The sequence below is a fragment of the Oryx dammah genome, unplaced genomic scaffold (genome assembly GCF_014754425.2).
Source record: "Oryx dammah isolate SB20612 unplaced genomic scaffold, SCBI_Odam_1.1 HiC_scaffold_5, whole genome shotgun sequence".
Taxonomy (NCBI): domain Eukaryota; kingdom Metazoa; phylum Chordata; class Mammalia; order Artiodactyla; family Bovidae; genus Oryx; species Oryx dammah.
Window position 1 is genome coordinate 44,523,335 of NW_024070189.1, and position 16,885 is coordinate 44,540,219.

At 45.0% G+C, this 16,885-nt stretch overlaps 1 protein-coding gene and 1 long non-coding RNA gene across 2 annotated transcripts in view; both read right to left on the reverse strand.

Annotated features, from left to right (window-relative positions):
- The window catches only part of GALNT10 (polypeptide N-acetylgalactosaminyltransferase 10), a 230,941-nt gene that overhangs the window by 176,859 nt on the left and 37,197 nt on the right, over nucleotides 1-16,885 (reverse strand). The gene's annotated exons all lie outside the window — the stretch shown is intronic.
- Nucleotides 385-13,031, reverse strand: LOC120864411. The gene is made up of 3 exons (XR_005721190.1): nucleotides 13,021-13,031; nucleotides 10,229-10,235; nucleotides 385-2,937 (listed from the first exon to the last, which is right to left on the reverse strand). It is a non-coding gene; the product is annotated as an uncharacterized LOC120864411 (long non-coding RNA).

Below are 16,885 nucleotides of genomic sequence, written 5' to 3' on the forward strand. Positions count from 1 at the left end.
AAGTTATTTGAAGGATCTTGACTTGGGGTCACTGGTGGTGGTGAAGGGTTAAAAGAGAGTAGAAGAGGATGGAAAGACAGGGTGTACTGTACCCTGTTGTCACTTCAAAGTGCCATCCCTTTCACTGGTTTGATGCTCTGTGCTGTGGACTGAATGTTCTTTGGTATAAGCATGGGAGAGTCCATTTGCCTAGTTTGTCCCTGCCCATGGATATGGAGCTGTAAACTCAAGAGACAGAGACAGCACCTAGGATAGTGGTATTAAAGTGCAGTCCCCACTCCAGCAGCACCAGCAGCTCCTACAAAGTGGTTAGGAATGCAAATTCTCAGGCCCTACCTACCAGCTGTCCGATTGAATCACAACTCTAGGAGTGGGCCCCAGAAATCTGTGTTTGGAAAAAGCCCTCCAGGTGACTTTCACACACAGGAGGACCAGACCAACACCTCATTATGCAGGGGGCAGGGTGCGGGGGTGGGCAGTGTAGGCCCAAGGACATGAAGTGACTTACTTAGGGTCCCGTGGATGGAAAGCAGCAGAGACTAAACTAGTCTGACTTGCAGTCCAGAGCCTTTCCCACAGCATTGGAAAGAAAGCAAAGCTGTAACGCCCAAAGCCACTGTGAACTATTTCAAAACCATGCTTAGCCATTCCCAGTGTCTGCATACCTCTCGACACCTCATCTGGAGCCCTGAGCCTGAAACACTTCCATTTCTAACACAGGACAATAAGACCAGAGCACCCTCTCCCCTTCCAGCTCCTCTCTATGGCAGGCAGTAGAGGACAGCGTCCACATTCGCCCAGGAACGGAAGTCTGAAACCCAAACTGTGGTCCAGAATAATGAAAGCAGGTGCTGAAAACAGACTGCCTGGGTGCAAACCTCAGCCAGGAGATTATCCTCTATGTCACTGCAGCCAAGTCTTCACCTTTCTGAGCCCGCTCCCCAGCTGTGAAGGGAGGACAGTGTTTTTACAGGGACAGAGCCTCTGGTGAGGCTGAGATGAGATGACCCACGTCGGGTGCTGAGCACTGTGCCCGGCACACAGCTAAGCCCTCCATGCACACAACTGTCACTGCTCTTCTCCACATCATTTTGTCTCTCTAATGGCTGAGTAGTGCTGACTCCACCTCTTTGATGCCCCCACATCTGGCCTCTTCTCTGTCCTTGCATGTCCAGCCCTACTGCCGCAGTATGCTCTGGTCCTCATCTCATGCCCTGGCACCACCACACGAGTCTTCGGATGGGTCTCCCTCCAGTCCCGCTTCCAGTCTGCTCTCTACCCTTATGGTCCATTGAGCTCTCTAGATTGCAAAGATGAGCCACTCTCTCTGCCTCATGAGCTTCCCAAGACCCTACTATCTGTGGGGTTGAGTTCCAGCTCCTGGGCATCAGCACCCCATCCTTATCTTACACCGGGGTTCCCCCCAAGTTGACCACATGCTCTACACCTAACCACTTTGGGGACACAAAAACTGTGGCCTTTTCACACCACTATGCCCTCTTCTTTGAGCCAGGGATGCCCGGCCTCCACCTGCCTGGCAAATCCACACTCAGCTTTCCACACGGAGCCCAGAGCCTCAGACTCCTTGAAGTCGCAGTCCCAGCAGAAGTGACTGCCACTGCTTCGTGCCTGCTCTGGCTGCGGCACCCGCTTCTCTCATAGCACCCCCTTCCACTTTACTGGATGTGTTTCCACATCTGCCATCCTTGCTGTCTCCCGGACTGTCACTCTTTCCCAGGCAACCTCCCTGGCATTAGTCTCTCAGTTCACTTATTAAATGGATAAGTGCTGGACTCCCCCAGTCTCACCAGTTCCAGCACTGCCCTCTGGGCTCACAGAACAAACCTGCTCTGGTGGTCCCCAGGAAAGCCTCTAAGGGGCTGGAATGCCATCTCTTGATGAAGCAGGTTGGAATGACTCTCAACACAAATGTGGCTGTGATCATGCAATGCACAAAGCAGGCCATATGCAGGGTATCTAACTATGAGATCCAACCATCACTAGGCAGCCATTCAGTTCCTAGGATGGGCAAAGCCCCCATTTAGCAGAAAATGAGCCTTCTCACCCCCCGCCAGTGTGGAATGTGGCAACAGAAACTAAGAGCTTGCCAGCATGGTCCTGCCCTGAGCTGGAGATGTGGCTTCTGGTTCCTGGCACAGCCACTCACTTGCTGGGCAACCACCTTCTCTGCTTGGGCCGCTGATGCTCGTCTATAAAACGAGGACTGTGGACTAGGACTCCCTAAGCACCCTTTAGAGCTCAGAGCTTGAACACTTCAGAAATTTAAATGCCACTAATTAGAAAAGCTGAGACGACTCCTGCTTTCCCCCTCACTCCCTCCTGAGCACTCTGCAGTTCACACAGGGGACAGATGGGAGATACTGTGTTTGCTGAACAAATGATTTGACTCCTCCTGTTTTCAGCCAGGTGCTCTTTAACTTAGGACTATGTGCCAGGAGGACCCAAGTGCTCCTGGAGTTGGCCATGCTTTTCCCACCTAAACAACTCTCCCTCGCTTTGAGATTTAACCAAAGTAGGCAATGTTACTTATGGTTAAATAATTCACGACCCAGAATCAGACAGCCTGGACTAGACTCCTGGTTCTAGCGTTTCGGAGTTGTGTGACCTTGAGCAAAATGCTTAACCACTCTGTGTCTCAGTTTCCTCATCTGTAAAACAGGGGCGGATAATAGTCCTACCTTATGGGGTCATCATGAGGATTAAAACAGTTAATACAGTTAATTCATTAAATAACATTTGCCATAGAGTGAGTACTTGACAAAATGATTAAGTTATGCTTTCTCAAATGTCCTTCAGGAAAGGAGTGCTGCTGTCTAAATGCATCTCAAGAGTGGCGCTAACCCATTCAAGAGAGCTCCAACCTCATGACCTAATTACCTACCAAAGGCCCCTCCTCCAAATACCATCACATTGGTTCTCTTTCTGTGTGAGGATATAATGAGGTGTCGGCAGTCTGCAATGTGGAAGAGGCTCCTTTTATCAGGACCCGATCATGCTAGTACCCTGATCTCAAGACTTCCGACTCCTAAACTGTGAGAAAAGATTTCTTTCTTGTTTTGGCAGCTCTGGGTCTTCGTTGTGGCACGTGGGCTTTCTCTAGTTGTGGCTCGCTGGCTTCTTTGCCCCACGGCATGTGGGATCTTACATCCCCTGACCAGGGATCGAACCTGCACTCCCTGTATTGCAAGGTGGATTCTTAACCACTGGACCAGGGAAATCCTGAGAAAAACTTTCTGTTGTTTATAAGCCACCCAGTCTTTGGTACTTTGTTATGGAATCCTGAACTAAGACACATAACAATAACCAAATGTGAATGGACAGATACTAAAATATAACTGTGGTGATCTGGGTATGGCCATAGTCACTGGGGATTATCTTTTGTGCTTGAGCTCATTTGTGTTTTGCAGCATTCAAAATACAGGTCAGCATCCCCCCCTCCCCCCAGATGTCTCTTTCCACCGTCCAAGAACTCTGGGCTGGCTAAGCCTGTAGCCCTGCTCCCCAGCTCAGGCCCAGCATTCCAAGGAATTGCCAAACTCCAAGCCCCAACTCCTCAGGAATGGGCTGGGGTGGGACCTCTCCACAGGAGCCTCATCTAACATTCTTTTCATGGGCATTTCCAGAAAGAACCGCAGTCATAAGTGGGAATGACATGTCTGAAATAGACCATCCGTCAGACAGAACTCTGTGGGGCTCAGATTCTTGGCAAAGAGCCCCCTGAAGTAACATCTCCAGCCATTTCCTGAGCAGTTAAGCTCTATTTTGCCCTGAAAGCTGTGTTAAATGCCTTCTGAGCATTTTCTTATTTGATCTCCACAATCTCGCAAAGCAGGTATGCTTCCCCCAAATTATGAGTGAGGCAGTGGAGGCTCTGCTATATCTGGCTTCGGTCATGCAGCTACGAAGTAGCCAAAGGGACCCAACTCCAAGTCTAACTCTACTGCACACAGTGAAACAATGTCTTCATGCTGGTTTCATACACCTTGATATACCTGGCCTTGAATTTCCCTTTCCTCACCCATGAAGCTGGACTCAACACTTGAGATTACTAGATAAATACTGACAGCTACCCCTGCAGGACTTTTCACAACTTCCCAGACTCTGTCCTTGAGCCACAAAATAGGATTGTTTTCAGTCAATCGGTGAATATTTATTCTATGTGCTGGGGAGGCTCACATTCAACCCAAAACAATAGGGACACATCCTGTTCATAATTATGTTCTTTACTGACCTGGTCCAGTACCTGATATAGGTAAGTATAAGCTTGCGCACACACACACACACGCACACACACAGTACTAAAGGGGAAGCAGTTAGGGTAACTTAAAAAGGAGCTCTGGATTCAGCTAGATCTGGGTTTGGACAAAAGTTTTTCCACGTCCTAAGTATCTGTCTTTTAAGTAATTCAATCTTCTCTGAGCTTCCATTTTCTTACCTGTTTTATGGGGATTCCCACAAACTCACTCCTAGGGAGGATGTGAGAAATGAGCAAGAGTCAAGGATGTCCGTCTCTGAGCAGGTCTGGCATGTAGTAACTGCCTATTAAAGCACAGACAGCTGTCACCACGGGACCAGAAACAAGGGCCCAATTAATGAGACGCCTGGGACCACAGATGTCCTGTGTCCCCACGCCCCGGCCCCGCCCCAGTAGAACATGTGCGCACTGAGCAAGGAGGGAACGTTTATATTTGCGATCCCAGCAGGAGCCAATAAGTGGTGTTCCACAGGTGGCTGGTGATGACAGAGATGTATCCTGCCCAGGATGGTGACTCTGAGCTGGGCAAGCAGAAGGGTCCTGAGCAGGGTCATTTCTGTCGTGGGGATGAAGTCAGCCCCTAACCCACAAAGAGTTCTAAAGAGGCAGAAACAGAACCCCCTTGGAAAGCCCTCGCCACCTGACACCACGAGAAGAGAAGGGAGGACATGGTGATGGGGGTAGAGGGATGAAAAGTGGGCAGAGAAGGAGGCTCGGGAGGCCCTGAAGGAGGGCCAAAGGCAGGCCTGAAGAGGGAGGGCTTTGAAGCCATATAGTCTAGGGTCTAGTCCCACCTCTGACTTCACCAACCTTGAGTCTCATCTCACTAGGCTGCTGCTGCTGCTAAGTCACTTCAGTCGTGTCCGACTCTGTGCGACCCCAGAGACGGCAGCCCAGCAGGCTCCCCCGTCCCTGGGATTCTCCAGGCAAGAACACTGGAGTGGGTTGCCATTTCTTTCTCCAATGTATGAAAGTGAAAAGTGAAAGTGAAGTCACTCAGTCATGTCCGACTCTTAGTGACCCCTTGGACTGTAACCCACTAGGCTCCTCCATCCATGGGATTTTCCAGGCAGGAGTACTGAAGTGGGGTGCCATTGCCTTCTCCGCTCACTAGGCTAAGTCATCTCATCTCTACAGGTAGGAAAACCACAAAGTTGCCCCCAGGAAGCTGTTGTGAATCGAATATAAGGTGTGCTGAGCTCCTGGTACATAGTAAGAGCTCAATAAATGGTAGGTATACTATGGAGGAGTCACTTTTTTTTTAAGGGCAAAGCGTTCTCAGACAATAACAGAGCCAAACAGGAATTGAGCTTAGTGCAACTAAAATCGAAATAGGAGAGCTGAAACCGTATCCTGAGAATGACTGTTTATGAGGCCAATTTCAGTCTAATGAATCCCCCATGGCAGCCTCTGCACAGCTCTGAGTCCAGAGCACAGGGACGTGCCCTCCCCCAAGTTCTGGGAAGCGTGGCAGCCTCGTGCAGTGCCCCATCAGTGTTTAATAATCACAGCAATAATCCTAATAATGATTGGGATAGAGGGCGGGGGAGGGGAGAAATGCAGGTGGGGAGGAATAACACTTAAGCTATTTTGCTTCCTCAAGACAAACTTTTGCCTGAAATAGATTAATTCAATCTGCATATTAATGTGGGTTACTAATTAATGACTAAAAAATGCTTTCAAGAGGGAAAGTGTGATGCAGATGCTTAAAAAAATAACATCCAGGAGTCACAGGATAATGCTGGAAAGGAAATAGCTGGCCTCTTTTTTTTTTTTTAACTTAAATGTTAAAATCTTAAATGATTTTATGGTTGAAGGAGATGGAGGGCAATTTGGAAAATTCACTTAAAGTGCAGAAACATAAAATAGGAAAGCCTGGTGTGCAGGGACTTCCTTTGTGTTCCTGTGGAAGCTTGTCACTGCACTTAACCACAGAAGTGTGTGTGACTTCAAGGCTACCTTCTGCTTTGCCTTCTAGACTCTAAATTCCCTGAGGGTACAGGCCCAGTCCTCTATCCTTCCCTATCTCTGGTTCCTAACACTGCACCAGGCACATAAGAAGTCAATAGCATAATGAAACGAATGATCCGAAAAGAGGAAGGCAAGGGCTACAACACAGTGACCTCCTTCCTGAGAGTACTGCATAGAAAGGAGGAAAAAAGGAGTAACTTTACTGTGGAGAAATCTGACAAACCATCCCTCATCCAGGTGGTCAAGGTCAACATCAGCAGAGGTAAGTGGGTAGTATGTGCTCTTGATATATGTGATGAAAATGGAACTTTAGGTCTCTTTGGTCATCCTTTCAAAACCTCATAACCCCCATCTAAAACATCAGATAAATTCCAACAGGTTCTATGAAATCCCCAACCACGACTCCTACTTGAAACTGTGAAGGTCACCAGAAACAAGGAAAGTCTGAAAAACCATCACAGCCAAGAGGAGCCTAAGGAGACACAGAGATTTAATAATGTGATATGGTCTCCTAGATGGATTTTACAGGGGGAGAAATTAGTCTAGGAGGAGACACCTGTCCAAGGTCTTGGAGATTCTCCTGGTGGATAGGCTTTCACAAGTGTGCTGATGTATTACAGAAGGATGGATGTGGTATTCCTCTTCATACACAGTAAATATCTTGATTTAAAAAAAAAAAAAGTTTATTTATTTGGCTGCCCTGGGTCTCAGCTGTGGCATGTGGGATCTAGTTCCCTGACCAAGGATTGAACCAAGGTCTCCCAAATTGGGAGCACGAACTCTTAGCCACTGGACCACCAGGGAAGTTCCTTGATTTTTTTTTTTTTTTTAATGTGCAATTAAGAGGAGGTCTCCTCCCTCCTCTGAAAACCCTCAACTTCTATTGCCCAAAAGTCCTGTAAAATCTGGAAAGCAAGTACCTCAAGGGAACCAACAGCCTAGAAGAATGGTCCTCAGAGCTCACCAAGACCAAATCTTCCCACTGAGCACAAGACACACTGAGGCCTGAAGTAGGAGACAGTGTCTTGCCTATTGCCAGTGTAGTGAGCTGGTTGGTGCCACACTTAACTCACCCTTCCTTGCTTGTAATAAATATCCCAAACTCTCTCCACTACCTAGATGTGAAGAACCAGTTTAGTGCCATGGAGGAATTCCTGCCAAATCCCTAGCTCTGTCTTTGCCAATCTCAAGTCTGTGAAGGGCAACCACATGGAAGACGGTTTGGTACTTAACTACATGTCTTTTGCCCCAGCCCCAGGTCACCGCCAAGCAGAAAGTCCGGGCCAGGCAGGCTGAGGCCTCAGAGACAAAGACAGCATCCAATCAGGGTGTGCAGGAAGGGCACAGTTCAGCAGGGCTGGCAGGCCACACTGCCATGGGCAGCCCCATTCATCAGCCACCCTGGGGGATCTCATTTTCCAGCTCCGCGTAGGGTACATTTTCTAAATGTGACCCTGTTTCTGTTATGAGAATCAAAGTGCTCCAACTGCAAAGTCATAAATACTCAAAAGTGACAGCTAATGGCAGTGGCAGTTTGCAAGACGCCAAATGGCAGCGAGAAGTGGACGCCATAAATTAAGGCCTGACTTCTCCATTCTCAAGGTGTTTTGTGGGTTTTTAGTGATGAGATCTGCTTTCAAGTGGATTTACAGGGGCTCCCCGTGAATTCAGGCAGAGCTTTTAAAAAATACTCCTAACAGATGCTAAAAAGAAAACCAGAAGAATCTACTACTTCAAGCCTAAAATCAAGTTTATTAAAAACATGCTTAATTTATAACAGCCAAAATATGGAAAGTAGCTCATCTGAAGATGCCGATGCTTAGTGTGAAAGTGCTAATGATTATAATAATAGCAATGATGACAGCTAAGATGTACTGGGTCAGGTACTGGGCTAAGCATCTTGTGTGGATTATTTCATTGTATTCTCACAATAGCTTTGTGTGGTAAGTCTTTGGTGGTCTTTATTTTACATGTGTGATAATTCAGGTTCCAAGAGGTTAAGCCATTTGCCTCAGCGCAGCAAGCTGGTGAGTGACAGACTGGAGCTGTGAACACGTGGGGTCTAGCTTTAGAGTTTGGGATCCAGGTAACCCTGCCAGCCCCGCTCCCAGCCAGAGCAGATCCAGGATGGAGCACAGTGAGGGTTCCTGAATGTCACTGCACTCAAGGAGGCCTGGGACCATGTAAATGTCAGACTATGGGGCCCTGTCATCAGCACAAGAGACAGAAGGACAAACTTTTGGAGAACACAAAGGATCCCTTTTTCCATGCAACTGTGAACTTCCAGGCCTGACTCTGTAGCCGCCATGCCTTGATCAATAAAATTAGGCCATACGACCTTCTGCTGTTAGGAAAATCTGGTGAGATCACATATGTGAAAAGCTCCTTGAAAACTTGAAGGCACTGTGCAAATCATGTTAACAAAACCGCTGAGATCAAGTGGATCCAGTCAAGGGCTGACATGCCTCCTCTCATGTCCCCTTATGGAGGCAGAGACGGGCTCAGAGAGGTGAGATAACCTGCTCAGGGTCTCAGAATTGAGAGGCAGGGGCTCAGCCACGAGAGAGCATCTGGAAAGCCATTTGTTCCTCCCGTTCTCACTGCCACCCTCAGTCAAGCACACATGCACGTGCACACACTCCCCAGGACTCCTGGGGAAGCCACCCACAAAGGTCCCCCTTGAGTCGCAGTTCAAGTTAGTGTTCCCGTCTTCAGGCGGCAGTTCTGTGAAGAGCGCAGCCCAAGGACAGGTGTCACTGTGGCATCAGATTCAGCCCATCTGTGCTGCCCTAAGCAATGTGCACAGCTGCGGTGGTGGCCTGTGACCCGCAGGGGCACTCTGCAGGCTCATGAAGATCAAGAGGCCCCCCATTTCACGCTCATCTGGTTTATGTGCAGCTGGCAGGGACATTTCTGATGAACATGGGGAGAGAAGCAGGCCTGTGCTGGGCTGTGAGGGAATCGTGGCCCAGGGCCACCGCCAGCTGTCTAAGGACACGTCTCCAGGCTCTGTGTCCTTCCACGAATTTCATTCCTTCGGGAACTGTCCCACTTTTCCACAAAATTCTTTGCATTAGATCATTTCCCTCAGGGCCTGTTTCCTCTATTTTCTGACTTTCATAAAGCTGTAGAAAGGAAAGTTACAGAATCATAGAATCTCAGAGCTCAGAGGAGCTTAGATGCTAAAGGCTGTCTACCTCAACTGCTCACGCCCACCCCTTCCATCTGGCACTGAGGTTCCCCTCTAAAGTATTCCTGCCAAAGGGTCTTCCAGCCTCTGCTTGAATACCTCCAAGGTGGGGAACATGCTACCTTATGAGGCAGCTTGTTCAATATTCTGAATAATGCAGTGACAGTCTAAGAGCATGGACCCTGCACATTACTAATGACACTTTGCCCACGGCAAAATGAAAACATGGAGACCTTTGTTGAAAAATTAAGAGACTTTACTGGTGATCCAGTGGCCAGCAGGGAGACTGGATTTAATTCCTGGTCAGGGAACTAGATCCCACATGCTGCAACTAAAGACCCCACATGCCTCAAATAGGGCCAGCCAAATGAATAAACAGATAAACAAATTTTTAAATGAATATAGCAAAAAAAAAAAAAAACAAGAATTTCAAGGTGGCAAGAGCAGAGCAATGAACCAAGTGCGAGGCCCTTCTAAACATGGGATGTTTCTAAACACAGGGCCCTGGGCAACTGCCCTGGTCGCAGCCCACGTGGCCAGATTCTGATGGCCAACTCCAAGGGTTCAGATCCCGTTTACTAGCCAGGACTAGCCTCGTGTGTAAAATGGGGGTAACGCTATTTCATACACTTGTTTCTGAATGACATGAGTCACAATAGAACAAAGCCAGGCACAGAGCAAACACCATCATTTTTGTGCTCAAGAAAGAAAAGGAAGTCCACGTGGCACTCTCCACATCAGTGCTTTTCATGTCTGCACACGGCACTTTTAGCCTTCCCTTTACCTGGAACAGGCTTTCTGGCTCTGCCACCACTGCCAGCCACTAAGGGCCTTCAACCCTGGGGGCCACACACTGTGTTCAGAGACCAGAGCCTTCGCTACGCCGGGGCCACCAGTAGAGAGCCGGTCTCCCCTTGCAGGGACAGCACAGTGAAGCCGTGTCCTTTCTGCTGAGTTTCCTCGGCACGGAAAAATTGCAGAGCAGCCTGACTCCAGAGCCCTTCATTTATTATTCATTTACTTCCTTGTAATACCACTGCTGCAGCACTCGAAGGACACAGCCCTGGAACGGGCTTCCCACCTGCATGCTAGCACTGATTGGCCCCAACCAAGGCACATCACCTCTGAGTTGACTGTTTTCCAAACCCCACAAGCCCGGGATACAGAGAGCCAGGCGGGAGGCAAGACACCCTCCCTCCCACTAATAATGCTCTTTAAACATTCCATGCTTTTTCATATTTATCATTTCCTCTAAAATATCTTATTTTCATAACACTCCTCTGAGGGATGGAGCTCAGGGTTTACTGTCTTCATTTTACAGATGAGGAAATTGAGGCTTCTTGGAAAGGCTGAGTAACTTGTCCAAGGTCAGAGAGCTTCTAAGTGGCAGAGCTGATGAGAACCCGAGGGGCAACTGATTCCACAGCCTGCACTTTACCACACAGTATTTTCCCTTCTGCATTCTAAAGATATTTTTAGGAGTGATTTTTAATATCTAGAATATATCTGTAAATTAACTGTAGATCCTCTAGCCCCGTGTATGTCTTTCCAGTGTTCAAGTCAGTCAGCTCTCTGTGGCCTCAGGACCCCTATCCTTGCTGGTCCTTCTGCCTAGAACTCTTCTCCTGCCTTCGTCCCAAACTTCAGGTCACTTAACCATCACTTTTTCATAGAACTTCCACTAACCCCCTCCCCTGACTCTCTCACAACAACGGGTTACTTTCCTCACAGCACCCATCACTATTGTCTTATAATATGTTTGCTTGTTTGTCATCTGTTTCTTCCACTAGAATGTAAGCTTCCTGAAAGCAAGGAGTGGTTTTTGAGGCAGCACACCCCCATTCTATGGAACTATGCCTTGCACATAGCAGGCATTTAGTATTAATAATAAGTGCACTGAATAAATCAATAAATTTTAATAAGTGCACTGAATAAATCAATTGGCATTTGACCATTTTTACAATCCTCAGCACCTCATTTATAATAACCAAATTACATTCAATAGCCAAATAATCTTAAAACAATCAGATATAGGTAGAAGGACAGATAACAGCCTTCTTTTTTCTATTAAGGATAAAAACTGGAGGTCCCGAGAAATTAAGCAACTTGCCTAAAGCCACACAGCAGTGAGAGATGGAGTTAGACCTTGAAGAGATCCTGGCTTTCTAACACTGTCACATTTTATAAAAATCTGCTTAAAATATTTCTCCTCTAGTTTCTTCCCACTGCCTTAAATATTCTCACAGGTCACTGGGCTGTTTGCTGAACCCTCTGGCTCTGGCACTCCCTCCCCTGAGGGCAGAGAGCTGCCCATACCTGCAGCATTTCTTTGAGCTGACATACAGCAAGGGAATGTGAATTAACAGGCTCTCAGGGGTGAAGCTAATCCACAACCCAAAGTATCTAGATCTTGTGCAGAAAAGCTGATAGGCAAAAAACCTGGGTTTCTAGGATTCTGGAATGCAAAGGCAAGCATGCAAGTGTCAGAGAACTTAACAGTATCTCAGAGAGCTAAAAGGTGTACACGGGAGAGATATGTTAGCAATAAGGCTCCTACCAAAACCATGACCTAGAAAACATGTGCATGACCTTGAGATGATGGACCAAGGTACTGCCCCCCCATGACCTCTTTTCTCTCCAGAGAACAGGCTTAACTCTTATTCTAATATGCCCATGGTAAAAAATAAAATCCAAAATTAAAGTAATCAAAACCCTAACTTATTTTAGCTAATAAGAAAAAGAAAGTTCTCTCTCTCCTCCTCAATACAATGGAAAAGATGAAGCTGTTCAGTCATCTAACCTGGCAGTTCCTTGACTTATGATTTTGATGGACTTAAAAAGATTCCCCCACCCAATCCCAGAAAGGTGAGAAGAGACCTAGTGTTGTCAGCTTTGTGTTCTGTTCAATAAATGCATTCAAACCAACCAAAGAGATGACTAATCTATCATTTACTACAATAGGTTTCATAAAATAAAATAAAAGATATGTTTATGTGTGCTAAGTTGCTTCAGTCATGTCCAACTCTTTGCAACTCTATAGACTGTAACCCACCAGGCTTCTCTGTCCATGGGATTCTCCAAGCAAGAATACTGGAGTGGGTTGCCATTTCCTTCTCCAGGAGATCTTCCTGACCCAGGGATCAAACCTGTGTCTCTTATGTCTCCTCCATTGGCAGGCGGGTTCTCTACCAGTAGTGCCATCATGACAAGCTTTTTGATAAAACTCACTGTTCTTTCCCCATTTTCTTTTTCATTTTACCTTGGACTGGTGAAAACTTTAACAACTGGAAGACACCAATGGACCAGTAACTGGGACTTACAGATCCAGCCCATTTCCCTCATGTTCAAACAAGGAGAAGGCAACCTAAGGTTCACAAAGCTGGTCAGCAACAGGCCCTCAGGAAGAACAGTATGAGAGGATATAATAAGGGGCTGACTCCCGATGTGGTGGAGTCCAGGTATTTTAATCACACTAAAACAAACTAAAACCTCAACTCTGCTGGTATAGATGATTTAGTAAAAGAGGAAGATGTAAAGCCCGGGGGGTCATTAGATGGTCTTAACACCACAGCATACAGATCACAATACAGGAAAAATAAACCCCTTCCTCCTTTGGTTTTCTAGAGTTTACCAAAGGAAATGAAAACAAAAACTGACATCAAGGCAATTAATCCCACAGGAGAACCATCTAACAACCACAACATAAAAATGTCTGAGACCCAGTTTCCATTTCCAGGAGTATGGTGAACTAGATACTCTGACCAAACCACTAAGTGAAAACAATGAAAAAGAATTAAAAAGTAACAAAAGAGACAAAATCATGTATTATTAAAATGTACTGGTAAGTCTGCAAGAATAATTGCAGATAACTAGTAATTCTCCAAGCCAGGCTTCAGCAATACATGAACCGTGAACTTCCAGATGTTCAAGCTGGTTTTAAAAAAGGCAGAGGAACCAGATCAAATTGCCAACATCCGCTGGATCATCGAAAAAGCAAGAGAGTTCCAGAAAAACATCTATTTTTGCTTTCTTGACCATGCCAAAGCCTTTGTGTGGATCACAATAAACTGTGGAAAATTCTGAAAGAGATGGGAATACCAGACCACCTGACCTGCCTCTTGAGAAATCTGTATGCAGGTCAGGAAGCAACAGTTAGAACTGGACATGGAACAATAGACTGGTTCCAAATAGGAAAAGGAGTACGTCAAGGCTGTATAGTGTCACCCTGCTTATTTAACTTACATGCAGAGTATATTATGAGAAACGCTGGACTGGAAGAAACACAAGCTGGAATCAAGATTGTTGGGAGAAATATCAATAACCTCAGATATGCAGATGACACCACCTTTATGGCAGAAAGTGAAGAGGAACTAAAAAGCCTCTTGATGAAAGTGAAAGAGGAGAGTGAAAAAGTTGGCTTAAAGCTCAACATTAAGAAAACGAAGATCATGGCATCCGGTCCCATCACTTCATGGGAAATAGATGGGGAAACAGTGGAAACAGTGTCAGACTTTATTTTGGGGGGCTCCAAAATCACTGCAGATGGTGACTGCAGCCATGCAATTAAAAGATGCTTACTCCTTGGAAGAAAAGTTATGACCAACCTAGATAGCATATTGAAAAGCAGAGACATTACTTTGCCGTCTAAGGTCCGTCTGAGCAATGGCACCCCACTCTTGCCTGGAAAATCCCATGGGCAGAGGAGCCTGGTGGGCTGCAGTCCATGGGGTCACTAAGAGTCGGACACGACTGAGCAACTTCACTTTTGCGTTTCACTTTCATGCGTTGGAGAAGGAAATGGCAGCCCACTCCAGTGTTCTTGCCTGGAGAATCCCAGGGACGGCGGAGCCTGGTGGCTGCCGTCTATGGGGTCGCACAGAGTCGGACACGACTGAAGCGACTTAGCAGCAGCAGCAGCAGTCAAGGCTATGGTTTTCCCAGTGGTCATGTATGGATGTGAGAGTTGGACTGTGAAGAAGGCTGAGCGCCAAAGAATTGATGCTTTTGAACTGTGCTGTTGGAGAAGACTCTTGAGAGTCCCTTGGACTGCAAGGAGATCCAACCAGTCCATTCTGAAGGAGATCAGCCCTGGGATTTCTTTGGAAGGAATGATGCGAAAGCTGAAACTCCAGTACTTTGGCCACCTCATGCGAAGAGTTGACTCATTGGAAAAGACTCTGATGCTGGGAAGGATTGGGGGCGGGAGGAGAAGGGGACGACCGAGGATGAGATGGCTGGATGGCATCACTGACTCAATGGACGTGAGTATGAGTGAACTCCAGGAGTTGGCAATGGACAGGGAGGCCTGGCGTGCTGGGATTCATGGGGTTGCAAAGAGTCGGACACGACTGAGCGACTGAACTGAACTGAAATCTGCAAGAAAGTAAGAAATAATCAGAAACCAAAAATCAAATGAAAATGGGAATACAGAAGGAGGTAGAAAAGTGAAACTGGTTTTTGTTTGAGGGAATTTACTGAACCAGGTTAACACCAGTGTTGATTTGCACATTCTCTAACAATACAGGACAGAGGATAAAATCAGAGTCCACACCAGGTGGGGAGTTGGATAGGGGTCCACTCTATACCACCAATCACATCCAGCTAGAACTCCCTACATCCTTAGCATAAAAATCAGTTGTGTCTGACTCTTTGTGACCCCATGGACTATAGCCTACGAGGTTCCTCTGTCCATGGGATTTTCCAGGCAAGAATACTGGAGTGGGTTGACATTTCCTTCTCCAGGCGATCTTCCCAACCCATTGAACCCGGGTCTTCCGCATTGTAGGCAGATGCTTTAACATTTGAGCCACCAGGGAAGTCATCAAGTACCTCACAAAGAAGTGAGGTACCAGAAAAGCAGTGAGAAAAATACACAGCAAAATTAGACCCCCCAGAAAAGTCCACAAATTATCAGACAGAGAATGTATTTAACATGGTTTAATAAATAAAAAGGATTTAAAATATGAAAAAATAACAAAAGACTATAAAAAGGAATAAATAGATTTGAAAAAAATCCAAATACAACTGTTAGAACTATACTAATAGGAAAAAAAAATTTTTTAATAAAAAAAAAAATGGGTAGGTAAAACAATAGCCTAACCTGTTTAAATAGCTGATTAACTAGAAGAGAACTCCAAGATAATTTTTCAGAATAGAGCAATGAGGGATAAAAAAGGAAAAGAAAAAAAAAAGAAGACATGGAAGGAGTTATGAGACAAGGAAGACAGATAGAGTGGAAAAGTCTTTAAAATGTCTAAAGGTCCAGTAGAAGAGAAAAGGAAAAATGGGACAATAGAAATAATGAAGAGATGATGGTTGCAAAGTTCCCTGAACTGGTAAAAGACAATAATCCAAGATTTTGAAAGACTAAGCCCAAGCAGGATTTTAAAAAATATACTAACACCAAAGCCAGAAAAAAAGACATTAAAAGAAAACTACACACAAATTCCTTCTTCAAAATAGATATTAAAATTTGAAATATAATTTTAGCAAATCAAATCCAACAATATATAACAAGTATAATAAATCACGACCAGTGGAGTTTATCCTAGGAATGCAAAGCTGGCATTCAAAATCTAAATATAATTCATATATTAACAAATTTAAAAAGAAATACCAAATAATCATCTTAATCATCTCAGAAAAAGCTTCTGAGAAATCCAATACTGCTTCTTGATTTAAAAAAAAAAAAAAACTTTTAAGAAATTAGAAATGGAAAGGAATTTCCTAAATCTTATAAATGGCATTTACAAAAAAACCTACAGTTAAAGGCATATATAATGTCACTATTAAGACTAAATACTTTCACCCAAAGATCAGAAACAAGATAAGGATATTCACTCTCACAACTTTCATTCAGCACTGTACTGGAGATTCTAACCAGTGTAATAACACAAGAAAAAGAAATAAAAGTCACCTAGATTGACAAGACTTGCAAAGGACATGACTGTATATGTAGAAAACCTAATATAACCTACATAAAAAGCTATTAGAACTAATAAGTAAGTTTAGCAAGTTTGCAGGAGACTATATATTAAAAACAAATTGTATTTCAAAATATTGGCAATGAACAATTAACTGAAATTTTTAAAACAATATTCACGAGAATATCAAAAGTTATCAAATTCTATGGACAAATTTGAAAAGATGTAAAGACACAAACAATAAAACATTGCTAAGGGAAATAAAACTCAATTCAAAAAGTTATACATATGCAAAATAATAACTATTGATAAAATGTTCATTTTTCTAAAACTGACCAATGGATTCAATGTAATCCCAATAAAAATCCCAGCATGCTCTTATACAGTTAATTCAAAAGCTGATTTTAAAGCACATCTAGAAATGCAAAGTACCTAGAATAGCCAAAATAAAAAATAAAAAAACTTTAAAAAAGAACAAAGTTGGAAACTAACACCTGATTTCAAGACAAACTATAAAGTGACAAT